The sequence below is a fragment of the Athene noctua genome, chromosome 6 (genome assembly GCF_965140245.1).
Source record: "Athene noctua chromosome 6, bAthNoc1.hap1.1, whole genome shotgun sequence".
Classification (NCBI taxonomy): Eukaryota; Metazoa; Chordata; class Aves; order Strigiformes; family Strigidae; genus Athene; species Athene noctua.
Window position 1 is genome coordinate 8,807,045 of NC_134042.1, and position 27,761 is coordinate 8,834,805.

Sequence of the window (27,761 nt, forward strand, 5' to 3'; positions counted from 1 at the left end):
TGAGTATATTATGCAGACTGTTATCTCCCAGAAGGAACAAAGTAAAAAAATTCACTACAGCAGTGATTAGTTTCAAGAAGAGGAACTATTTTAAAAGCTAAGAGGATTCCATGCCACCTGGAAAGATATCACAGTCTTAATTAAAACAGCAGGTAAAGGTGACTACTATAATTATCAAAGGAAGTATTCTTTTAAAAAGTCACAAGCATGATCAATGATTCAGTAGGTAAGATTGTAAATTCTAGTACGTTAAAGACATAAAAATACTGAACCTTTTTTCCAAAGCAGATAGCTAACTAGAGACTCCAAAGTCAAAAAATGATCAGAGTATATAACAATTGTTTAGAGTACTTTTCAAGGAGAAAACTGACTTTCTTTTATTCAGTCTGTTTTTCATAACACAGGAGCTTAAGCAGACTCACAAATCAGGTACCTTCTTTACAAGAGGAAGTGTTGATCTGTCTCAAACTACAGTGTTAGCAGAATAGGCTATCAAACAAATTCACAAAATTAATATAACAAGTGGTCAGGTACAGATGGTATTCTTCCAACAGTTCTAACGAAGTTAAAGAATGCAATCGTTTAATTATTAGCAGTAGTATGTAATCTCTCACAATCGCCTTGTAGCAAAGGAATGGAAAATGACAACAGTAAACCAAATTCTTTTAAAGGGCTACAATAGGGATACCTAAAACTACAGGCCAGAAAAATATTACATTCATGTCAAGCAAACTGGCAGAAATATTAATAAGATGAAATAAAACTGCAGACATAAGGATGAATGTAATAAAAATTAAAAAGTACTAACATGGCTTTTGAAAAGAGAAATTGGGCCTCAAATTTATAAAAGTTCCCTTGAAGATGTAAACAAACACACAGGTAAGAGAGAACCAGTTCTAATTGTTACACAGTTGATCTAATCAACGTGGATTTCCAAACAGCAGTCGACACGGTCCTCAAAATATTTCAAAGAAACTAAGCTGCATCATGTGAGTCACTATCCCATTAAAAGAGAAGACACTTAGACTAAGACTAGGCAATCAGTTCAAGTGGAAAGAACAATCAGGGACCTCGCTGGGACTCACAGCAGAGTTCATACAGTTTTATATATTAATAAGTGATTTGGAAAACAGGGTGAGAAGTAAGGTAACAAAGTGCACACATAGTACAAAAGATGATATCCATGAACTGAAGGACATCAAGACACTGTCTAATGAAGAAATAAAATTAAAGATGAAAAATCAGTTTATATGAGTGTGTAGAGTTGTGTATAGATGACATTATCCATCAAGAATGGACTTCAGCTTTGATAGGTAATTCTATAAAATATTTGCTCAGCAACCAAGTCTTCACAGGTTTCAAAAAAAAAAAAACAACAAAGAAACAAACAAAAAAAAAACAACCCCACCCCACAATAGCAGAAAAACCACACACACAAACCCAAGAGCGCCAAAAATAAACACCAGCAGAAATCATTACCCTTATGTCATTGCATAAAAACACTGTGTCAAGGACTTTGATTACTTCATAACATTCCAATTCAACCAACTCTTAAAAGATATGGTAGAAATAGAAATGATACGTAAAAGGGTTACAAAAATTAGCAGAGAGAATGGCCTTCAGTAACTAAGTAGAAAGAACAACTCAGGAATTAACATGGCAAATATTTATAAAATCATTAACGGTATAAGAAATAGGGTATAATTGTTTGTTGTTGGTTTTAGCACAAGTTGATAACAAGTAAACTTTCTGGTTTGAACAGATTCAAAACAAAATAAGGTATTTCTCACAATGTGCAATTCCAGCATGAAACTCATTTTGATCAAACACTGTAGGTATTAAAATTTTACATTTTAAAGACCATTACATCATTTCAAGGGAGATTAAAATTCATGACAGGCTACTCACAAAGATACCACCCAATACTCTGAGAATCCCAAATCACGTATTGCTGGAAACAGGAGAATATGCCAGGGTAGTACCACCATAATATCCTGGTTCTTACAGTTTTCCCTAGACATCCACTACAAGCCATCAGATACATCAGCCTAGATATGTCTTTGATCTGATATGGTGCAAATACTTTTAAAACTATATTTTAAATGTTAAACAAACAATATTTTAAATGTTATTAAAGGGTTTGTGTTATCAAACACAAAAAGACCACATTTTAACAGGATTAACTATCCCATGTTATAACAACAAATTTTAGAACTAATTATTAACAAAAAAAGTAACTTATTTGGTGTTTGGTTTAAAAGCATAAACAGAAACTCAGAGAGGAAAAATATCAGACAATCTTTTTAAGGAAAAAAATTGAATGATAGCTTTGTCAGGTATTTGTCTGTGGTTCTGAGGATAAGATTGGTCATGTACTTCTGGCTCTCGAGCTTATAAAGTTTTCAAGTGCATATGGGGGAAAAATAACTAATACCATTTTTATTCACATCACTACATCTCAAGTAATCAATGATGTACAGTAATTTTCAAGTGCATTGTTCTTGTAGCACGTTCACATTAAAGTATGGACACTTTAAAATTAACTTTCTTTAACAGTAAACCAGTTTTTAAATCCTGAAAATTAATAAAATTGTGTCTAAAACAATGAATGGATCTAATATTTTCAAAAACACAGAGTTCTGAAAATACTCCTAAATATTATAAATAATATGCAAAAGATAACGTTTTATATGATTTCTATGAATCTCTGATGATGTAATTGTTCTTTTATAAGTTAGGTCACAGTACAGTTAAATACAAAATAGACAAACTACCTGAATAAATACGAAGAACATTCTGAACTAACCTTAAACAGTCAGCCTGTACCTCAAAAGTGGTGTAGCTAATACATGAGATCTAACTACTCCGAACTATTGGCTTTGTACTATAATGTGTCTTTTACATTTTTTTCTTCCATGTCATACTCTTCTGGGAATGCAAAACAGCAAAGCATTTCAGTATTTCAAAGCCCATATAAGACCGTTAAATAAATTGAATGATAATAAATAAAAGACTAGCAGAAATAAAAGAAGATGGAAATAATGGAAAATTATCATATTTTTAAAACTGTTCAATTCCTATAGCTTTTATCAGATTTCTGAAACCACGTGCAGATGTACACCGCAAACGTGACTGACAGAAAGTCAAGATGTACTGTCAATATTTATTCTTTTTTAATTTTATATATAGCTGTTTATGAGTTTTCATACTGTAAACTAAGCTCAGGACTGTCCAAGACTGAAAATATGAGACCAAAGTTAGAGAAAACTCAGCAGCAGCCCACAAACCCAGTAATTCTAACCTGAGATGAATCATAACATACATGGTCATTAACACTGTCTGATACTGAATATCAAAATAACAGCCCACCAAACTTAAAATCTGTGGGAAAGTAATGCCAGTAAATATATTTTATTAAGCAGGAAACAGGAGAATATCTAAATGACAATGACTGGTGTTATTATTAAATTATTATATAGTGAAGATCCTTTATCTAAGAATATTATGTTACATTTATTTTACCAGAGGAAGCCATATATTTTAATATACTAGTTATCTCCTGAGATTTATCATGATTACTTGTCTTACACTTGATTGGATTTACCCATACCCTTGCATTTTCCAGTGCATAAGCATGTCAAAACATAGTATATTGACAATCAGCTAATTTGCATTTTCTTCCCTGCAATTTTAGGTCAGTTCTTGTCTCCCTTCTAGAGAATCCTGAGGATGGTTGACTACATTTTTGTAATATCACCTTCTAAAATAATGTAATAAGATTTCTTATCTCTTGGAAAGGTGTTACCCTGGGTGTTTCGGATGAAAAAGAATGTATTCCTCTATTGTCCCCAACAGCTCTTGGCATTATCTCTACAGAAATCTTTAAAGCTAATCATCTTTTTAAGTTTCTTTACTACATCCAGTGATGAGAGTTTCAATCTGATCTCTCAGGGAAATCACCTCTCGTTCACAAGAACCCAGCTACCATCCACAAAAATCCCAGTGACAGCCCTGGTGTAGGTGCTAAGCATGGACTGAAAGACGAAGCTCAGTAGAAGCAGCAGCATAGATATATAGTGGCAAAAGAAGTTTTAATTACAGTATCAGCGTGGGGCTGGAGATGCCACAGTGAAATTGGTAACCTTCAGGGATTCTTGAACTTAGGCTTGTAAATACACAACTTTTAGTTGCCGTGTAACAAAGCAAATTGGACTTACATAAACAGTGGAAAATCTTCCACATATGAATGCAAAGGGTCTCCCAGTTCCACAGGAGACTGAAGAAGATGACACCAGACACCTATGAAATCTTCTCAAAGTAGTAAGAAACAGATATTGAGGTAATTAACATCAAGGCTTTTGTACTTAAATGAAGGAGTATTCTGTCACTCCTTATAAACCGATTTGTTATTTCAAACTCCTGTTTCAGTTAAGAAGAAATCAAACCAATATCAGGAAAAAGTTTTGTAGAGTAAGAAGAAAGTAATGGTAAAACTGAATGCTAAATTGAAAGCGAAGTATCACTTACAGTAAGATTTAATTTAATCCTGTAGCTCTCTTAAGTCAACATAAAATATGCAGTATTATATAAAGAAGCAAAAAAGTACTGATAAGTACTTGCTATTATAAATCGTTAGGAATACATAACCCTGAATGCATCAGTTGAATGGAAAATAATATTGTAAGAAATTAAGTCAAATTAAAATTTATTTACTGCTAAATGCATAGCATAGTCAGAAATTTTAGACTCCATTAAAGAGAAGATAGAATATTTAAATAAGGGTCTGCTTCAATGCCTTAATCAGGAAATCAAACTGTGCACACTACATATGTAAACCACAATTGATTGTAAGATATAAAAATGTTTTGTTATCAAATTAACACGGAGGGTTTGGTTAAAAACCATTGCTTCAATACAGTGCAATGCAATGTTTACAGAATGACTAGAGGAAACAGTAAAGAGAACATTAACTTAATTAAAATGATAATAAAAAAAGAGACTGAAGTGTAGCTTCAACATCATCAGGAAAAATAACGTGCATCCATGTCAAAGTTATTTTGCTATAGCAAGAATTATTAATCAATGAAAAAATAAGTACATACTATCTTTCATTATCCTGCCCTCATAACACCTTCTGGTTATTTTAAAGCTTTAAAAGCTACTTAGAAATCAGAAATTTGAATAGCCCAATACCATCATTTCAAATGAAAGACATCTTTCATGACTTAAATAAGGTACTTATTAACTTACTATTCCCAACATGCCTTCAATAGCAAATTCAGTGATGGAGTGGAGATTTTCTCCTTGTGTATTTTTGCTTGCTATTCAGAATTACGGCCCCAGAATAGCATCATGCTTTTTTTCTTAGAGATGTACAGTTTCAAGTTATTTTAGATTCAGTTCAAAGCAAGCTAAGCAAGTCTACTTTTGGCTCAACCACCTACTGACCTAGATTCACTCAAAAAAAAAGAAGTGCACCTTATGCAAGTTGAAAAGAAATTACTCATGAAGCAAAACTCATACATCACTATAGCTAATATATAAGGCATTACACTTAATGGTATGCACATCATCTACAACTCTTTTTTTTCACAGTATGAAACACAAAATTCACTCCACTGTTAAGGGCTATCACAATAACTTATCACTAAATACAAATCACTCAAAAAGCATCATACATTGTACATGCAACTTAGATTGAACCTTCACATCACTGTTAGTTCCACTTAAAAGTAAACTTAAATAAGTTGTGTTTTTAAGATTTCACTAACAAAAATAACCTTCTTAGGAAAGCATGCTACACTCAGTAATGTTAACCTGTTGTGGTCTATAAAAATAAAATTTTAAAAAACCCCTCAACTTTCCGATTCTAGTTCCTATGTGACAATGATGTGATGTCACAGCTTCTGACAAAGGATTAGAGCCTAAAGAAATAATCCTTTTAGGATATTAAAATAAAACTAAGGATCAAAGGACAAAAATAACAAATTACTCTGTAATGTTTTATACAAATAAGCAAATGTTGTAAATATTATTCATGGTGTATGCAACACATTCTTAATGAAGGCTTATATATTATTTGATTAATGAAACACCATCTTCATAATCTGAACTAGGTGATATGGGCAAGATTTCTTCAGTTAAATCCTATGTCCTAGTATTTATTTCAGTTAATCATATAGAAAACTCTTCAAGTTCTGCCTAATAAAAAAAAAAAAAAAAAAAGTATTTCCTTTCACCATTACTGGAAGGCTGTTTAAAAAAACCCCACTCTTCCAATGCTTAAAAGCCTTCTTTCATTTCCAAACAAAATTTGTATTTTGCTAATTTATACTCATGTTTTCTTGCACTAGTACAAACTCAGTTCAGAGAGCTTGGCTACTGCCCTGTTCTGTACACAGTGGTGTACCTACAGAACGCAGCCGTAGCCCTTCTCAGACACATATGCTAGTCTGAGTCTTTCATGCTAGCTTACAAGCACTTCACTGCAAGATACTTAAAAATCTCTGAATCCTTTACCAGCTCCCATGCCAGTCAAGTCTCTTCAGAACATCAGGAATCAGAATTACATATATAACGCAAGATACTGCCAGTGTCTTGTATGAAACAAATGCTTGCTTTTCTCTCTTGGACCTGATTTCTGTGATATATCCTAGTATTGGATTTGTCTTTTTCATGGCCACAGTACTCTGGCTGTCAACAACCATTTTGCAAGGATAAAATACCTCCAAATCTTTTTGCACCTATATCTCTTCAAATTGATAAGCTCCCATCTTACATACAGAAATTCTTACTTTGAATCCTGTTAATTCTGTGTTATTACACTTTATCCCATTCTATCACTCCAGTATCCCAAACTAAAAAAATTATTCTTGCACATTTTTCTGACCTCCATCATAACACTTCTCTACTTTGTTACCTAAATTTCATTATAATCTGTTATCTTTTTGTGACACTGTCACTACCAAAAAGGCCCAAGATGAATAACATGTTATCCAGTGTACTCTCTCTCCTCCAGCCTAATACTCTTTCTTGCAGCACAAGTCCCTGTCACTTCATCCCTTCAGCTACTTCCTTTTCCAACTAATGAATCTACTTTTCATCCACATTTTCTCCAATTCAATATAAAATTTTCTATGTGCCAAGAAAATGCTGAAAGGGAGTCCAGATACATAGTTTCTCCTAAACTTTGCTTCGTTAGGAAATTTACTTTTCCTCATTGAAACAGTAAGTAAACCTAGAATAATCCAGATCAAACAATCTTCAGCAAACCTGTGTTGCATTTATCTCATTTTCCATTTTTATCTAGCTTTGCACTTCGTTAATTACAATTTCTTTAAAAATTTGTCCCCATTCTTTGTACCCTACTGTGATCAAGCTAGGGCTGGTAATTATTTCTAATTCTAGCATTCATCTATACTAATCCAAAGAGATTTTACCCAATTTAGTTCCAAACTCCTTAGAATATTGATTAAAACAATTCAGAAATTGTATCATTCATCCCTAACTTTTTAATTACCTTTATTAATATACAAGTTATATATATATTATTTTCTTCAGCCAGAGAACAGCAACACATTCACAGAACATGTATTAATATTTGTATTCTAAAAGTATCAGAAATGCAGTTCCTACAGTTTTGTATTCAAGTCCACTATTTCAGTTATATCATTTTATTTTGCTATCCATAAAAACTATCCACTTCCTGCTTTTTCAGAAACAAGGACAGAAATTTTGTAGTATTCTGTATGTGTAATTATTGTGTAAATTTACTTCTTTTTTCTTCTTCATTTCCATTTACAGGTATCAGAGGACATAAGTAAAAATAACCATGAAACTTGCTTACTATTTACTCCTACATCCACACCTTCATCTTCACTACTGTTTCTGTAAAAGCCTGTGTATATACACACATACATATATCCTGTATGGATTTCTCTGAGCAATGTAGGTGATTTTCTCTTCATATACTCCCTTATAATTTTACATAAATAAGTATGATCTGCTCAGCCGATACAACCAGCACATTATTCTCAAATTAAACGTTTTCTTAATGGAATACAACACCCTTTTCAATTTCATTGCAAGTGGAGATTTATTCAATACTGAAGCCTTCAAATACTGTAATTTTGGATCTTCACCACAGAAAACTCCCTGGCAGGAAGAGTACCGAGACGCTTCCTTAGCTCTGTGAAAGCTACAGGCCCACTCACTGCATTTGGTTAGAAAACAAAACCATAACCATAAATTTAGGAGAAAGATGCAATGTGACTTATCCTTCCTGAAATCTGGTTAGAGAGATTTTGCCACTGAGTGTGGAAGCCTGATGACTTTTCAGACTTACAGAGCTTACAAAGATGGTAAATTACCAGGAGTTGAGGAATTAAAGCTAGACTCTAAAAGCAAGGTTATCAACTTGAGAAGAGTTATCTTAGGATGCGTTTAGAAGCATTAGCAGAATACATATTATAATACATACAAGAAATTCAAAGCAGAGGAAATATGAGCCTTAAAGGACTCCTGGTATTATTGCTGAGTTTCTCAAGTGTATTCTAAAACGCTCAGTTGACCAACACAGAGACTTTTTTTCAATTTAACCGGATAAAATTTTATAGCTGAGAACAACGTTGCAGAATTTTTAAATGAAAACACCTTCAGAAAGGAAGGTAGAGGAAGAATTAGACAAACATTCAGAATGTCCAGTAAGCAATCTTGTGTCAAATTTCTTCTTCTTTTAGAAGTCAACACTTAAAATTTGTTTGCAGCTTCAGAGGTAGTTGCTCTGTATAACGAACTTTATCCTACAATCGTAGTTAGTGATTACTGATGCAACCAACATAAAGGCAACAAGATGAACACATGTAGATTATAAACTGAGATCTGATTGACAGCTCCAGAGTTGCTGTATTCACAAGCCAAGTAGCAGCAATAAATTCCCTAAAATGACCGATGATCAGTGAAGACATGACAGAAGTCATCAAACCAAGGCTGCTACTGCTTCTTTCAAGTTCTTAAGGAGTATAACTGACAAACTGAAGCTGAGAGAACAGTAAGTGTAATTGCCCACCTTCCCTACAAGTCTAGGTTCAATCAAAATCCTGTAGGAAAGTAATGAAGAAATGTAAGAATTCTTTCATAAAATGGTTTGGGCTGGAAGGGACCTTAAAAACCACCTATTTCCTTAACCCCCTGCCACAGGCAGGGACACCTTCCACTAGCCCAGGTTGCCCAAAGCCCCGTCCAACCTGGCCTTGAACCCTTCCAGGGAGGGGGCAGCCACAGCTTCTCTGGGCAACCTGTGCCAGGGCCTCACCGCCCTCACAGTAAAAAACTTCTTCCTTATATCTAATATAAATCTGCCCTCTTGCAGTTTAAAACCATTGCCCCTTGTCCTATCCCTACACCAAGATCAAGAGTCCCTCCCCATATTTCCTGTAGCTCCTTTAAGCACTGGGAGGCCGCTCTAAGGTCTCCCCAGAGCCTTCTCTTCTCCAGCTGAACTCCCCAACTCTCTCAGCCTGTCCTCACAGGGGAGGGGCTCCAGCCCCCCGAGCATCTTTGAGGCCTCCTCTGGACCCACTCAAGCAGGTCCATGTCCGTCTTACGTTGGTGCTCCTAGAGCTGGACACAGCCCTGCAGGGGGAGTCTCACAAGAGCAAAGTAAAGGGGGAGAATCCCCTCCCTCGACCTGCTCCCCACACTTCTCTGGATGGAGCCCAGGACACAGTTGGCTTTCTGGGATGCGAGTGCACAGTGCTGGGTCATGTTGAGTTTCTTGTCAATCAACACAATCAAGCCCTTCTCCACAGGGCTGCTCTCAATTCATTCTCTACCCAGACTCCTCCTCCTTACAACTGAAATATTCTGTTCTATTCAAAGGGCACAAAATAAAACACTAAATTCCATTTAAGCCTAAGAATATACTTTTTAATGTGAGGGTGGTCAAACACTGGATCAGGCTGGGCAGGTTAAGGAAGTCTCCATGCCTGGAGACTGGACACAGACTTGAGCAACCTGTACCAGTTAACCCTACTCTGAGCATCTGGGCTGGACTAGAAGATCTCCAAAGATACCTTCCAAAGTCAACTACTCTGTGATTCCATGAAATAACAGAACACCTTAAGAATTTAATTTAAGTAGCATTTTTTAGAGCTTTTGGTGTGGAAAAATAAAATCTAAAATGCATAACATGTAAATGTACAATGTATATTATCTTTCACAGAAATAACAGTAAGTTTTTAAATATCAGAGCTTCATAACACATCTGATGAACAGCTTACCCTCTCCATGACAACAGAAAATAAACACAACTGCATCATTCACTTGGGAGGTTAACAAGTAATTCCACTAGTCCATCAGCCAGTGAAATTAATAACTGTTTAAAAAAAAAAAAGAAGGTCCCTTTAGTTTCTCATTCAAACAAAAGCATTTCACATTCTATAAGAACACTGACTTGCCCTTGTATCATATCATTGAGAAAGAACCTAACTCTTCATCTTAAAACATCATATTTTCTACTTTTTATTTAACTAATTATGACTATTCCACAAAGATCAATTATTTAATCAGAATATTTTTAACTACCATCTTTCATTATACCTAGGTTAGGTACGATGTGATCTAGCAATCAAAGAACTGAATCAAAGCATATTTTAGTCTCTCTATTGATTCAGTGAGTAACTTGTATGAGCCAGTCTCACCAGGCGCCAGTTTCCCTTGTTAATATTTGCCAAGCCCAAAATTATGTTTGAAGTTGAAATTCATTAATATTTACAGATAGTATCAAATCTGCAGCTGAAAGATGTGATAAATTTTAAATGCAAGATAAAAATCTGCATAATCAAAGTAATTCAGCCATTTAGCAGTTTTGTCAAATAATTGTTTCCTCACCTCTAAGCATAAGTCCCTGTTCCAAATATCAGCCAAAACTCTGAAACTGAAAAGGAAAAAAACATATCAAGGCTAGAACAATTCTTTTTAATATTAATATTTTAATATTTATATTTAATGTATTTTAACCTTTATTGTTATAACATTGATAGAAGAATATTCATATATATTCTTTCATGTACGTTATGGTTTATAAAAAGTATAAATATGTTAAGGAAACCTTACAAAGAAAATTAATTTTCTTTTAATCAAAACATTAAAAGTCACTAGTATAATCACTTAATGCAACTACAGAAATCACAAATCTGGAGATATGGAGAAAACTGTACACAAATAAACTGAACAGTCCTTTAAAACAATTCCATAACAGAAGAACACAACTCCCAAAATTTCAAGAAAATGTCTGCTATCTTGCAAACAGCATAAGCTCTCTTCGTAACTTTTTAACCCAAACACATAATTCAGCTCCCATAACAAAATTCTTCTTTGTTCATTTTAGTATTTACTAGAGACAACATACATGTTGTTCCAAGCCTTGCCTTTTGTGAATTCTAGTAACACCTTTAGATGTATATAGCTTCATACTTTTTAGAAGTGCCCTTCATTTTTTTTGACAGACATCATTAGGGGAGCAGGAAGCATTCTGCTTGCTTGTTCACAATTATTTTAATGCTTCTTTAAGATGACTAGATCAGGTAGGGCCTCCCAGAGAAAGAGAGACAATCTGCATTGCTTGGAAATATCCTTACCATGCTCAGTTCCAGGAGTTTCAACAAACTGTACAGCATGGCAGTCAAGAAAATTCCAGTACAGGAGCTTGCAGCTCAAGCAAAAAAATTGCAGTAAGGAGCAAGGAGCAGGCTACCTGACCTTACACATGATACGAAACTTACACCAGATCAGAGGCCACTGTGCTGTTCACACCTTACAGTCACTGAATTAACTGTAACCAAGTGGAAGCAACAGGATATTCACCATGAAAATGAGGGCAGGGAAAAAGTAGTTAAAAAAACCCTTTACTTCTGTCTTCCCTATTCACTGAGTTTGCAATACTTAAAATGTTAATTATCCTAGCTGTTATTCTAATAAAACTTGGCACTTTTTTAATTTTAAAAAATTGGTCTCCCTTGAGGAGCTAATTATATGAAGAAATACAAGGCAGAACTGCATAAAAATTATGGCTAATTCAGGGTCCCATGCCCCTGAAGTTATTAAATTTATTTCTAAAAAAAACCCAAAAACAAACCCAAAAATCCAACAAACCACACACCAAAAGGCAATGGAGAACAAAGTTAAGTATTACTACCAATCTTGCTTCAACTATATAGCTTCTGGTCAGAGATCAGAAAAACAAAACCAAAAATCAACAAGTAATTTTAATATCACAGACCAAATATTCTCAAAATTATGCTATATGAACACCTCATGGTTCAGTTATCACAATGGTAGTGGTTCAGAGAGATCCATAGCTGCAGCACTTGGGGTTTGTAAGCTGCAGGCATACACAGAACGCTGATCTTGAAACATTTTAACAGGAGTTAAGAATTAATCAGAAGTAAGAACCTTTTTAAAACAGATAAAAAGACATACATCTACAATAAAAACAAATACTCTTTGAGAAGATTAATTACTCCTTGGGTTTAGATACAGTAATAAATATAAGTGCTTACAATTTTGTAACGGATTACATTGGAAAGCCTGAAAAAACATACAGTAGTTTCTAAATTTTTTGACAATTGATGCACTCTTAAACAAAAGAGGGAATTGTACCTTGAAAGGAAAAGAGCAGCTTACATGTCAAGTATATGCAAAATTGTCTGTCAAACACTTAGACAAAAAGTAACTGGTGATTTTCCTTTTAGAAAGGTAAGAGTCAGCTGAAGAAACAATACACTCCTCCACGGAAATTATATATATGGACTCCTTTTAATAAGCAATAGGTAAAGCAGTCTTCAGTTTTGCAGTTCCTTTTAACTATTAAGATAATATATTAACCAGAAACACAGCAAAGTAAGAAGTTATCTTCTGTCTTATCTGAACTAACTGAATGTCTTTGTGAGATACAAATTACCTTAGCAAATGAACAGGATGATTATATAAGTGATGGTTTATTTATTCTTGCTTACTTACTGTATTGACTCCATACAACCCTAATCTAATACAGCCGCAGACAAGAATGAATAATGAAAATTCAAACATCAATTCTATCATCAACCATGATATTCCTCCACAGTAATAAGTTAATGATCTACTGACAGCCCTTGCAGAAACCTCACTGCAAAAGAAAATAAGAAGAGAATCTGTGAAAGCAATACAGTAAAAGAAGAGAGTATGAAAGTTAGTAGGACATAACTTATGTTAAAAAATAAAGGATTTCTGACAGTGAATTGCTTCTTACACTTGCAAACAAAGGCATAACAAAATTTAGGGATTAGGAGTTTAATCCGGATAAATTCAGCTCAAGAGGAAGGGGAAAGGAGTCCCTAAACCTCTAAATCTGTAGCAGCTAAAGGAATGAGCCATTTAAACAGATGATTTAATGAAGTAATGCATTCTTGGTCACTCATTCCCTTTAAACTGAAGCAGCAAAAATGCTTATAAAAAAAATAGATCATAGAGGTTGAAAAGAATTGGGTTTTCTGCCCTGCATTAGTCAGATGAGAGTTGATGAAGTGGCCCATTCCTTTCTTATCCGAACTTAGAACTTTCTACATTCTTAATAGAGGACAGAACTTAATACCCCTAATACTGTGAAATACTTCCGGAGATCAGTAAATCCCTAGAATAAAGAAGGTCAATCTTCTTAGCCCATCAAGCTGCATACCAAAATCTTATCATGGTCCACAACCACATAGTACGGCACATATACTGGAAAGACAAAGTGTTCAGAAGCTTCCCTGAACATCACTGAGTGGAACACCCTGCTGAACTTCATTGCTGCTGGCTGACTTCTTCCAGTAGCTGGAGATTTCTGTTAACCAACAGCCCCTGTGTCAGCATGACCACACTACCGGTCATATGATGTGATTCTGAAATCTGAGCTGCATTTAAACTGGATGTAAGCTACAGATTTGCCATCACTTCCCTAGAAAAATGGAGCCCAAGGCATTCTACCATGACCTAGTTAAAATGTGTTCAAACATGCTTACTGATCTTGCTAATCTTTCAAACAACCTTTTAGCCACAATTGCCAAACTTTTTTTTTCTCCGAAAGTCACAAAAAAGCTGATTTTAAAAAAGCGCTAATGCTCTCCAAATTTTATTGGACATTTCTCTTGAAATCTCTTTAAATCAAGCTGAACTCCTCATTCTTAAAAAAGAAAACAGCTAATTTTCTAACATCACTTACAATACACAACAGTAACATCTTTCATACTGCATGTGGTTCCATAGCCAAGAAATTCACAAAGTAATGAGATGTTGCCCCATCCCCAAGACATTACTTTGTTTCACAGTTTTGGATTAGAATCCAAATTTATCAAGAAGTGACATACAAATGTCTTGCTTTCTGTTTCAATGCTTTTCTGAGACCAAAGTACACCTGCCTCTTCTGCTTGGGGCAAGTGCAGCTTCTTTTCAGTAGCCTAATCTGGACACCTTGAGGAAGAAACGGAATGTGACAAAAGAGATGGACAATCTTTAGCTAAGATTTGATCTTTCCATTCTTATTGGTGCTGAAGCTCTCCACTCAATCTTCTTTTCCATCAGCTTCCCCATGTCATCCCTTAATGGCTGCAAACATCAGAAGCAACATCAGAGGTAAGATCTTCTTTCTTTGGCTGGCATCAAAGCAACATGCAAAAATTGAATAACCAAGAAACTTAACATCAGCCTGCTCACAACTCAGCTGGATGTTTATAAATCAAGATGAAAACCAGGCAGATGAGAGAGCTGCTGAGCTTGTAATAGTTATGCAAAAATGCATGACACTTGGCAGCCATAAGAAAACTGGAGTGCTATTTGCAACCAGGAGGTTTTGCAAACTCAAAGCGTAGTCAAGGCTATAAAGTATTCAGAAGCTGGAAAAAAGTCACAGAACAGAGCTAAAAGCTTTCCTTGTTACACATGGGAGGCTTGGGGACTGGGTGATTTGACAACCCAGCAACAGAAATGCCAGAATACAATTCTGAGTGGGCTGCTTCAGGGAAAAATGTCTGAAGTGATCATTATCTAAATAATCGGACTTGCTTTGTGTCATCATTTTCTAATATAAATTGAACTGTGTTTTCTGCAGTGTTTTTATTAGAACAAGAAAAATTTTAGTGAAGATTGTAAATACTAATATTGCTGTATAATAAAGAAGTATTTGCCCTATGTTTAATTCCATTGTGCCACAATATATGTATCTCAGCCTGTAAAAATTCCTCTTGGCACTCCAATTTTCTTTTAAACACTATTCTGTTTTCATAGATGAAACACTTTTACTTTAGGACACAGAACTTTACACACTACAATAGCACAATAACGAGATTTAATGAGCTAATTCACATATGGGAAGCAATTTCTGTGCATCAGCATTTGTGTTCAATGCTGTCGAATTTACACTGGTTTACAGCTTTCCTAGAGCTCCATGTCACCAACACTTGATTGCTTCCTGTATCTGATCTTCACTACCACCACTGCTCAAGTGCACTGCTGATCTAAGATCTATCCTTTTACTTAAAACTGAAGGAACTGAGAAACTCTTAAGTACTTTGTACAATAGTAAGGCTATGAGTAAAACAGAACTGCAAAAGTTGCAAGTCAAAACCTCACATAAAGCTGCCAACAGCTTTTCCTCTCAAAACTGGTGTGACATTATTGAGGAAAATGACAGAGGAGTTTAAAACATCTTCAAAGATATTAGCTTTTTGTTTAACTCCTTTTACATCAAGTAGTAAGATTACACTGTTAATCAGAATTCCCATTTTTATTGATAACATAAATATCAGTAATTCATACATTTGCTGTCAAACCATGGTGCATGTCAGAAACTATCAGTTTTAACTAGTCAGCCATTTTCTTTAATATGCAAGATGGGGCTTTTGTGTGTGCCTGTGAGTTTGTGTATATATAAACTTTATCAACAGAAAGTTGTTTGAATTTTTTTTAACAAAAAGAGTATGTTATTTTATAAACTAAAAATTCTTAAAATAAGATCAATTAATTTGTCATATAAAGTCTGTAATTATTAAAAAAAATATGGATACTGTACAGTTAAAAAAGGACTTGAAAGCTAAATTTGCATATTTTCTCACATGCCGTTCTAGTGAAATCCCATTCAAGTATTTCAGACTGGTAATAAGGAACATAATGAAATATCCTTTTTAAAAAGGTCAAGCACTAGGAAAAAAGCTACAATCGTGTTTTTCTTACTACTTCCTAGGTAAGCTGACAATACTATCCACAAAGAAAGCCTTTACATTCATAGAATCATTGACTATAGACTCATTATTTGGGAGAAAAGCAGTATTTTGCTTTGTGGTGAACAGTTGTTAATAAGGATGTGACTATATCATGGCCAGCTGCTCCTATTTTGCAGTCCTCCAGCGATATCTCACAATTTCTTGGACTTGCAAGTTCAGTTTTTCCATCTACTCTCTTTTATACCAGATATTATCTTCTTATTCCTCCTTTCAGTGTAGGATTTTTAGCCCTACCCTTCAACTTCCTTTATTTCTAATAGTTCAGCCTAAGTTTAGCAATAATGGCAAGAACTGAAAGCTGCTCCCTCTTGCCCCGGCTGGCACTGGAGGAGCTCTCCATGGTGCTGAGCACCGCCGGCAGCCACCCGTGCCGGGAGCCCCTTGCTCAAGACTCGGGCTAAGGTCCAGCCGCAGACAATCGATGTGCTGCCAGGCTGATGGATTCTCGTTTCAGCAAAATCAGTCTCAGGACAGAACAACCTAGAAAAGTAAAGTGGCATCTGGATGGCATTAAAGTTTAGCTCCACAGGAAGGGAGAAGGATAAAAGATCTACATCTCTGCTCCTTAAGTTATTAGCAAAAATCAAAAAGCAACAATGAATCGAGAAAACAAGATCAGTCTACTACTCCCATTTGAAAATTACAAACTGGCAAGTAAAACAAATGGCAGCAGAAGCTAAGTGGAGGTCAGAGGCTTCCCCGTAATGCCCCAAACATTATATACATGATTAAGTACCCTGTTAAGACACGTTCAGAAGTGAAATACTGTCCTTTGAAGCTGGTTTTGATAAAATTAGATTCTAGACAGAGAAGTACAATGAATAGACTTGTAAAGACCTTGAGCAACTCTGTAACCAGGCTTATAGGTCAAGGGACAATGAGAAGAAAGAAAACTTTGAGACAGGAATGGTCCTATAAATCTGATAGTACATGACATCAACATCATTCTTACACGGAAATTAACTTTGATGACAGGGATTAGAAGGCGGCAGGTTACAACAGCAAGGCATTTAAATATCACCCGTATAAGATAACAAGCTGCTTAACACTAGCGAAGGCTCTATGTTGATATGACTGCTGAGTGCAGAGGATTTTGTAACAAAACTAGAGAGTCTTTTAGAAAATGCTGGGAATGAGCTGGTGACTTCATGTCCACGCCCACCCCCACAAACAATACAGAAAGCAGCAGAAAAGAAGTCTTTGGAGTACAACTTGAGCTGCTTTATAAAATATTATCATGACCTTGGTTTTGCTCCCTGTGACACACTTAAGTTGAGAGGTGGTGATGAAGCTTAATTGGAAAATACTAAATTGGTAGATTACAGAATTTTTGAGAAGCAAATTCTTACATGCATTAAAGAAATAGCAAAACTTTTTAAAAGCACAATACAACTGAAAAACTGGACAGAGATTCTGTAGAGTCACATGATATTTGAGTTGTAACAACACAACTGAAAAAAAGGACAACAGCAGGAAAGCTAAATGAAGCACATGCATTAGCAGATACTAGAAGCTTAAATTGATCCCTACATTGAAATCTTTCTTCAGAAAGACATGACAGAAGAATTTTTGCAGCTTGAAATGCCAGTAAAATGACCAAAACCAAATCATCAGGACCAAATTGTGAAAACTGTGTGTGCATATCTATTCTAATGGAAATCAAGTAACACAAAACAGAAACACAGAATCATCTCGGTTGGAAAAGACCTTGAAGATCACCCAGTCCAACCATTAACCTCACACTGACCATTCCCAACTCCACCAGATCCCTCAGTGCTGGGTCAACCCGACTCTTCAACCCCTCCAGGGATGGGGACTCCCCCCCTGCCCTGGGCAGCCCATTCCAACGCCCAACAACCCCTTCTGTAAAGAAATACTTCCTAATATCTAGTTTAAACCTTCCCCGGCAGAACTTGAGGCCGTTCCTTCTTGTCCTATCGCTTACTACTTGGTTAGAGAGACTCATCCCCCCTCTCTGCACCCTCCTGTCAGGGAGCTGTAGATGGCCAGGAGGTCTCCCCTCAGCCTCCTCTTCTCCAGACTAAAACCCCCCAGCTCCCTCAGCCGCTCCCCATCAGACCTGTGCTCCAGACCCTGCACCAGCTCCGTTGCCCTTCTCTGGACACGCTCGAGTCATTCAATGGCCTTTTTGGAGTGAGGGGCCCAAAACTGAACACAGGGGTTGAGGTGCAGCCTCACCAGTGCCCAGTACAGGGGTGAGATCCCTTCCCTGTCCCTGCTGGCCACGCTATTGCTGACACAAGCCAGGATGCCATTGGCCTCTTGGCCACCCACGTACACTGCTAGCTCCTGCTCAGCCATCCGTCAACCAACACCTCCAGGTCCCTCTCTGACTGGCAGCTCTCCAACCACTCCTCTCCATCCATCACCCCAGTTGTAACAAAATACTACCAACATAACAAGCACTGGAGTTCTTTCTTTGAAAAAGATTCCTTACGCTTGACTGAACTTTTCAGGTATACCAGTTCTCCTATCGCATTTGCCTTCTGCACATACGTATGCTTTTATGAAGACTGAATCAAACAGCTACCAAAATTCTGACTGAATTGTATTTTATACTGTTCTTTTTCTCAACCTGCATAACTTGTAAACATCAACTTGTAAAGACATCAGAATCAAAATACCTAAGCGTATCACTACAGTATCTCAGATGCAATTCTAAGTCCACCTCTTCTGCTCATAGCTTATTCAAACTTGAATAAACTTGGACCACGTACTTCTGCTGTTTTCAGATTTTTCATAAAAGCATCAACTTGAAATGAAATGTAATACTAATCTGAACACATCTGTAGATTGGATCTAGTTTTTGAGATGCACCTGAGGTTCAAAATGCTATGATAATTAGTTCCTCTAAAAAAAAAGTTTTATGTTTTCCTAAGTCACCTTCTCAGGTGTTGATTAAAGCCATGTTTAGTAACTGCCACTGCATTTATTTGGAGTAGAATCTTAGCCTTTCCCTTTATGTAGTTAAACATCTTGTATGGCAAAAGGAACAGTCACACTGAATTTCTTTCAGTAAATGTTGTCACAATTTTCTCATAATATGTTGTCTTTTTAAATTTGGAACAAAATAAAAAGCGCTAAATTCCTTCATTAAACTACAACACCTAGCATATTGTGCCTTTTTGTTTCTACCTAGAGTGGCACTACTAATCACTCCTGTCAAGAGTATCTTAGCTATCACTACCACAGCATCTGCCCAACACAAGTGAATGTTAAGTCTTTTGCTATAGTCAGTGTAACGTTTTAGCAGTTCAAAATATTTACAGGGCTGGTGGCAATGTGTTCTACCACACACTACGATCACCAGTCTTCAGAAGCATAGGTGATGATGGACATCAGCGTCCCTGTATCAGGTGGTCAAAACTGATGTAAGCTTTCTCAAATAAACAAAACCAAAAAGAAGCTACGTGCAAACAACAGCCAGAATAATTTCATTATCTATTAACTAAATACATTTCGAATCAGTATTAAAGACAGTAACACTGAGGGAAAGAGAGTGAAAAGAAAAAAATGTAGCATGGCACATACAAAAAAAAAAAAAAAAAAAAATCTATTCAATATCACAACATTCTTCTACGTAGTAGCCCAGGGTATTTTTATTAGTTAATTATTTTCAGAAACTTCTTTTCAAACACCAGGTATTTGACAGAGTATTTTTGTTTTCCTTTGGAAAAAAAGGGACATATGGGCATATAATTTATGACTGCAAACTGTCACTGGTTATTTCACAGAAATATACATAATACTTTAAAAAGTTTTTTAATTGATGTATACAAGAAACCATAATTCATACTTTGATTCATTTATAAATGGTCTAAATATTTATTAATAGATTCCATAAGAGTTTTCTAGGAAAAACTCCCTATGCAAAAATGGATAGAAGACAAATTACATACTGTGAGTTTATTGCATTGTGATTTGCATAGGTGGCTCCAGAGAGAAATTAAAAGATTTCAGATCCACTTCTCATTAATCCTAAAAAACTTGAGTTTGGGGATCTTTACTGATTTCAGACATACACAAGAACCTAAGCTTTTAAAAACACACATGCGACAGAATACATATTTTAAATACACCTTGTTTTTCATAGCAATGATGGTAGACATAAGCCTAAAATAGCATAGGGTGATCAAAAATTTAACTCCAGTGTTTTTAAAAAAATCCACTGCCCTGATTTAATGGATCTCTTAACATTTTCCAAACTGCAAAAGGGATTCCCAATTCTAGCAAAAATAATGCTGTACCGACAACTAGATCTACAAACAGAATGTTTTCATTCGTTTCAGATTACTAAACAAAAAGTTTTTTAAGAAACGCAGTTATGCATAAATATAAAAAACATTTAGGTGTTGCCGAAAGCCATATCAGGCTTTAGAAAAATATTATTACAATATTTATATTACAATACACAAAAAGAAATTATATGTGCAATAAACAGCAGCAACTGCCAGAAAAAAATGTGCTTTACAGTTCTTTTTCTTAAGCAATGCATATTAAGACCATAACCAAGAAAATGAGAACATTCAAGGCTATTGTTCTAAAATATACCTTTATTGCAGTGAGTTGAATTTAACTCCATCTGAAAACTCAGCCAAAATCTTACTTTTCCTTGAACCAGAAATGAACCTAAAGTAGTATTTTGACAGTTGTTAAACCTGAACCAGAACAAATTGCACTAAACTGAAAAATGTCCTGGTTGCTATCTAAGTGTACACAAACCATTACCCATCAAACATAGAACAAGGCAGGGGGGGCAAAAACTTCTTTACTACCAAATTCAGCTTTATAAAGTGTAATTTTTTTAGTCTTTTCATGTCATATTCCAAAAGGCTTCCACATACTGTACTGAGTAATGCAAACAGCCATATCTTCATGAAATGCCACATGCACAGGTTCATTTAGTACCATTCAGATTTTGGTTTTATTCATTACCTGACCACAGGAAGACTTCTTCCCAAATCTCATTATGTACTCATTTCTAACTTTCTTCACTCCTAATTTATCTTAGAGAAGCACACACACACACAAAAAAGTAAACATTATGTCAAGATTATTTAGAACCAAATACAATGCTAGTTTCCTATACAGATGCTATTTAGAAAAACTCAAGAGACTCTTCTTTCCCACTAATTTATTCTTATGATGAACTACACATAACCCAGCATAGTTCCTTGAGCAGGGTAAGATGAATCCTTGCATTACATTGTTCCTATTACGAAAAGTAACCATATATTCCTGTTTTTCTATTCCCACATGGAGTTACAAATTCACAAGATGACTGCTTCTCTTTTCCCAGCAGACCCATTTTTCTAAAAGTTACTGTTGAAAAGTCTTGCCAAAACTATGCAATTTAACTGTAGTTTATTGATCAGGTCACCTCTACATTGGCTCTTCTTCAATATGCCATACTTGTATCCAATAACTCCGTTTTCAAAGTTTCTCCAGATTTGCTTGGTATAGATGTTAAACTTACCGATCTTTTGACTCAAAGACCAGCTTTGGAATTCTCTTAAAATAAGGTTCTATTAGATACATCACTTCTATTTTTCTGAAACAGACACCAATATAAACAATAGTTATGCAACAAAGTCAGTACTATGTATAGATATGAATAGGATTTAGTCCCAGTATACAACTACAGGCAGCTAAGATAAAGCTATATACTATGAAAGAAGACATTACCAGGGAGCAGTGGGGGCCATCATTTCACAGTTCTGTGTGAGGAAGTTTTCCCACATGCAATACAGGCTTTTGAAACAGTTTAGCATAAACTTTCTTACTTAGATTTGTTTGTTAGTTTGCTTGTTTGCTAGTTTGGTGCATTTTCTTGTTTTAAATGTTAGGCTTTCTCTTCTCTCCTGCCCCATTTTCTCAGATTTTCACTGCTTGACAAAAAAATGTATTATAGACCAAAACTGCTGAAAATTAGGATATAAGTAAAAAGGCATGAAATCCAATAAATCATTGCAATTACACACCCCTAAACATTCTTTACCTGTTCATAGTTCTGATAATTCTAGAAATGAAGACATTTTTAAATGTTCAGATCATTATCAGTAATAAAATAAAGTGGGGGAAAAAGTCAACTTATTCTGACAATAAAGAAAGGAAAACATTAGGTTCCACCAAAATGATCCCAAAATAATTCTTGTATTTGATATTAAAAACAAAATACAATAAATAAAATAAATAAAAAACAATTACTTGGTTCTTAGCCCATTTTAAAATAACTTGTATTCTCTGCTTTCTTAGAAAAAAGTTCTGCTTTAATCTTGTATAATTAAATCACAGGTGGGGAAAGATTAAAAAACAACCAAAAAACCCCACCAAAAAAAAAAAAAAATCAATCAACCCACAAACAAAACAAAACAAACAAAAAAAAAAAATGCAAAAAAAACCACCAAACCAAACAAAAAACCCCACACAACAGAAAAATCTAGAACCCTCTCCACAATTTGACTGCATGAACTGGTCCAGAGAACAGGGGAAAAAAAAAAAGGTAAAATTTTTCTTGCCTTGAAGAACTCTGAATAAGCAGTCACACTGAGCAATTTAGCTGCTGAAGAAACCTAATCAATTCACAAACACAACAATCTTTCTAGATGTAAGAAACACTTGATTATTCATCATAACAGGCCAGGCATTAGACTGAAATCAAAAGTTGTTACAGCATTAGGCAGAGTAATAAATCGCATTTCAGAAAAAATACTGTAGGTCTGTAAAAAAAAAAAAAAAAACAAAAAACAAAAAAAACCACCACATCAAGAAAAGGCCTTTGCTTATACTATGCCTGTTGATAAGAATACAGATTAAAAATTAAGAGGGGAGAAAACCCAACCTTTCATGTGTGCATATGGGCACATAACATGCTTTTAAGGACACTAAAGAAATGGCACCGATTAAGATCCTGTTCAAATACAAGACAATAACTGAAGTAGCTGGCAATGACTCAGTGAGTGTCTACAGGGAAAGGCAATTTGAAAGCAGCATACACGTATGGAAGTACTAAACTGCAACAGAGTTTTGATCATCTGCAGTATCAAACTATCAGTTAATTCTTCTGATCCTTCTTTAATGGCCTGTTTTGAGCCTCGGCAGATACAGAGCTGGAGAAAATCCACAGATTTTAGGACATCACACAGAACCTACTGATTATATTTGACATGCACTAGGAAAAGATCTCATGCTTTCTGCCATCAATTCCATCTCCAAATATGTGTACAACCATTACTAAATTACGAAAAAGTTGGTGCAAAGGCATAAATGAAATGCGGGCAATAAGCAATCATTCAATATAAGGCAAATGGGGAAAGCCCTCAAATACTGCCAAATTTGAGGGATTTGCAGAGTCAAACCTGTAAGATCATTGCTCCAAAAAGGCACATGAAAGAAACAAAAGCAGAGTGAGAGGTGGAAAGATACGTTATTAAGATATTCTCTGAAGTCATTAGAATGCATGAACTGCGTTCCACCAATTTTCTGAACAAGGCTGACCTTGCTTTGTGCTATGCTCCCTGCTCCAGTGAGGCATCAACATACTAATCCACTCTAATACACGTTGCTGTAAAATGGTCCCAAACTCAGAGATTATTTTACACTGGTCACATCCTAGCAACATGCCCTGGAATACTGCTGTTGTACTGAACATCCAAAACTAAACATAAACTGCTAGCTGAAAAATCCAGGGATCACTTAACAGTTCCAACTTCGTGATTTTGTAGTATGTTCAGAGTACATGTAAATGCCATTACTTTTGACTTAAAGCGTATGCTTCAGAACAGAAGCGGTTTTCAGAAATGTACCATTTCAAATATATTGGGAAGCGCTAATGTAGAATGAATGTTTCATTTTCAGTTTTTGTATGGTAACTTCAGAAGCACTGGCATTAACTTTTCCCCTCCAACAGAGTTTAGTAATTCAGGTTCATCATATAAATCATGTCACATTGTGACATATTTTAAGAATTATCTATTAGTTAATGGCAACAATTAAGAATTGAAAAACAGAGATTCCAGGTATATGCAAATTAGTTTTCTGGAATGTCCCAGTGAAAAACAGGAAACATTATAAAAAGGTAAGAAAACATGGAGATCAGCAGACTGAAAACAACCAGATGAATCATTTGAATGGAACCAGCGGGACAAAATTAGTGTAAACATCTTTAATCTGGATGTTAATTTAAAACAGAAATGGTTTAGTAACAGCAAAATACAAACATCATAAAATATTTGGGGCAAAATAACTTAAGAACCTATTCTAATAGTATTGCTACATTAGAAAAAGTTTTATGCCAAAAGGCATCAGCTGTCACACTGCTGCTAACAGGGGCACATTACAGCATACACACACTTGTTCTTGTAAATATTCTGACTCCTGTTCACAAAATCCTGTGACTACCGAAAGATGCACAAGTCAGTTGCCATTACAGATCCTTCTTTATCATTGCCTAAGATACGATCAATGGATTCTTTTACAATGTTCTGTGGGATGCTAACCACAGCATTCAGGGAATTATGAAAACTCAAGCGTCCACTTCCCGCAGCTCCACTTATGGCTTTTTAATGTCCCCTTTTTAAAATAATTGTGGCTTACCACACCAGTTTCAATTCTGCCACCCTCAAGAAGAAACATGAATTCTTCTCAAATGAGTGTTATGTACATATAACAACAGCATACACAAGTTTTCCATATTTGTTTGACTTCAACAACTACAAAATCATGCGGTAATGAAGACAAGATAATCAAGACAAAAGGATGCATGATACAGATGGTGCACAAAATTCACCAACTGCTGCAAATATTCATTGACCAGCTGCACAGCACTGAGTGGTGCTTTTGGGTCTGTGAAAAAAAAAAAACACCAAGATATACGATCGTTCACCGTTACAGTTACAGGACAGTCAGCAATCTCCTTGTACCCTTCAGATTATGTTCATGTCAAACACCGCTGCCATGTAACATCACCAACAGCAAATCAAGGTCATTTGACAATGGGGCAAAATGGAACCATGACCCTCCAGAAGTTTGCAATCCCAGACTACTATCAGTCACCAGATCATCTGCTTGAAGGGAAATACAAAGTAAATAGCTATCATCACATATGAAGAGCCACTAAAACATGACCTCCACCACACAGCACTGCAACTGTAACGTGCAGGCAAAGTAACATTTTTAGACAATGGAATTTCTAAAATGTGATCAATCAAGAAGACAGAGACATATGGCAGTTCTTCCCTCCTCAGCCAATCTTAAGCACAGAAGGGAAAGAAGTACTTTTCTACATGAAAAAAAGAATATCATCAATATTAAAACGGTTCAGCGATGAAGTGCAAAAACATTAGCATTTTTCCTGGAAAGACACATTCAGTGGCACAACTGCAATGCCAATATTTATTCTGAAGGATTCTACCTTTAGCCTGACAGGTGAAATTCTACACAGTGTCTAAAAAGGAGAAAGGAGTGATACAACTACTGCATAAGAAGACACAACATGACCCTTGACTATGCATCTGATTAGCTGAAAAGGAGCTGGTAATGCCTCGAGACAAGGATTCATTTCACAGAATTTAATGTTCCTGTTACTGTTACACATAATATTTTACATAGTATTTGTGACAAAAATGTTACCAGTAATATGCTGACTTTGGTGAGGGTATGTTGATAACCTGTTGGCAGAGGGTAGTATGGTACTGAGAACTGAACCAGGATTTCTTTGTAACACTTTAGCTAATGTTTGTTCCCTGCGCAATAAAATGAGGTCTCCCTTCTGTCTGCAAAGCCAATGGCAATCCTTCTTCCTTTTTTTCCATCTAATGTGGATGTTTTACTAAATAGTCTTGTTGCACTGCCTCTAATACATCCTGCCTCCCACCTCTGCTTGCCAAGTAGGCTTTTTACCGCCAGAGAAACTCAGAAAATTATTTCCTAAGCTATGTCTTCCCTTCATCTAATCAGAATCAGTCTTTCAGGTATCTGATACCTCAACCAAAGGCCACTGACAGAAAGAACAGATTTATTTTGTTCACATTAAACAAGGGGGAGAGGGGGGGGAGAACACAAGTACCATTACATTTTTTCTATGAGAATCTCTCCAATTTAGATCAGTTTGTTTCAGGAGTGGTTTGTCACCACCCTCAAGAGAACTGTATATCATTCATCACAGCTTACAGATACAGATACCAAGCAGGATGAACTGTTGAAGATACAAATATAGAAACGGTGCACTAAAAATGGCCCAAATTTTAGAGGCAGTGGTGATTATGGCTACCATATGATATCAAAGGCAATCAAGGCAAGCTTTACACACGGCACTAGTGAGGCCACACCTCAAATACTGTGTTCAGTTTTGGTCCCCTCACTAATAGAAAGACCTTGAGGTGCGGAAGTATGTCCAAAAAAGAGTAACAAAGCTGGTGCAGGGTCTGGAGCACAAGTCTTATGAGGAGTGGCTGAAGGAACTGGGGTTGTTTAGGCTGGAGAAAAGGAAGCTCAGGGGAGACTTACTGCTCTCTATAACTACCTGAAAGGAGGTTGTTGCAAGGTGGGGGTCAGTCTCTTTGTCTAAGTAACAAGCGACAAGACAAGAGGAAATGGCCTCAAGTTGCACCAGGGGAGGTTTAGACTGGATATTAGGAAAAATTTCTTCACTGAAAGGCTCTGAAGCATTGGAACAGGCTGCCTAGGGAAGTGGCTGTGTCACCATCCCTGAAGGTACTTGAAAGACGTGTAGACATGGCACTTAAGGACATGGTTTAGTGGTGGATTTGGCAAGTGCTAGGGTAACAACTGGACTCAATGTTTTTTTGCTGCCTAAGTAATTCTATGATTCTATGGCATGGAAAAGGCATCTGCTCAAAACTTTTCTGAAAAAGCACAGTAACAAAAAAGAAACTTTTTTTAGAAATAAAAAAGTGCCTTTTGTGTCATTCGTATTTCCAGTTTACCTCACAAATCTGGCTTAAATATCAGTTAGTTTGGCCAACTAATTACTATCTTGCTTTCAAAGAGTATTTCAGATCTCCAACGTATTTTATTTTCATGGCCTAGGTTGTGACATGTTTTTGTTTGCAATTAATCGATTTCATAATACATAACCAGAAATTCTACCCTGTTGTCAGAACAGCTTGTTTAATTTCATAGGCTTTTTATGGCCAACTAGGTTTTTAAGATGCTTTGAAAGCTATTTCTTTTGTTTTCTTTTCTTATAACGTACTCAGAGCTACGTAAACAGAAGATGCTGCCAGGGAGTGGAGGGAGGACATCAGGCTTCCACAAGAACGTAAAAACAATAAATATAAGCTACCTCCCTGAACTCACTTCACCCATTCATCAGGCTTCATGTTGGTACCCAAAGTTTCCTTGCTTTCTTTAAGTCTGTACCCTCTAGTACATGCCCTTTCAGTGAACTAGTTTTCACAGATATTACTATGGTACCCTTTTCTC

The 27,761-nt window shown here is 35.8% G+C and overlaps 1 protein-coding gene across 1 annotated transcript in view; it reads right to left on the reverse strand.

Moving 5' to 3' along the window:
• The window catches only part of FUT8 (fucosyltransferase 8), a 131,491-nt gene that overhangs the window by 71,568 nt on the left and 32,162 nt on the right, over positions 1 to 27,761 (reverse strand). The window contains exons 3-4 of the mRNA XM_074909424.1: positions 10,891 to 10,936; positions 10,281 to 10,375 (exon numbers count right to left, since the gene is read on the reverse strand). The gene's annotated coding sequence lies outside the window, so the exon portion shown is untranslated. The remainder of the gene's footprint in view (positions 1 to 10,280; positions 10,376 to 10,890; positions 10,937 to 27,761) is intronic.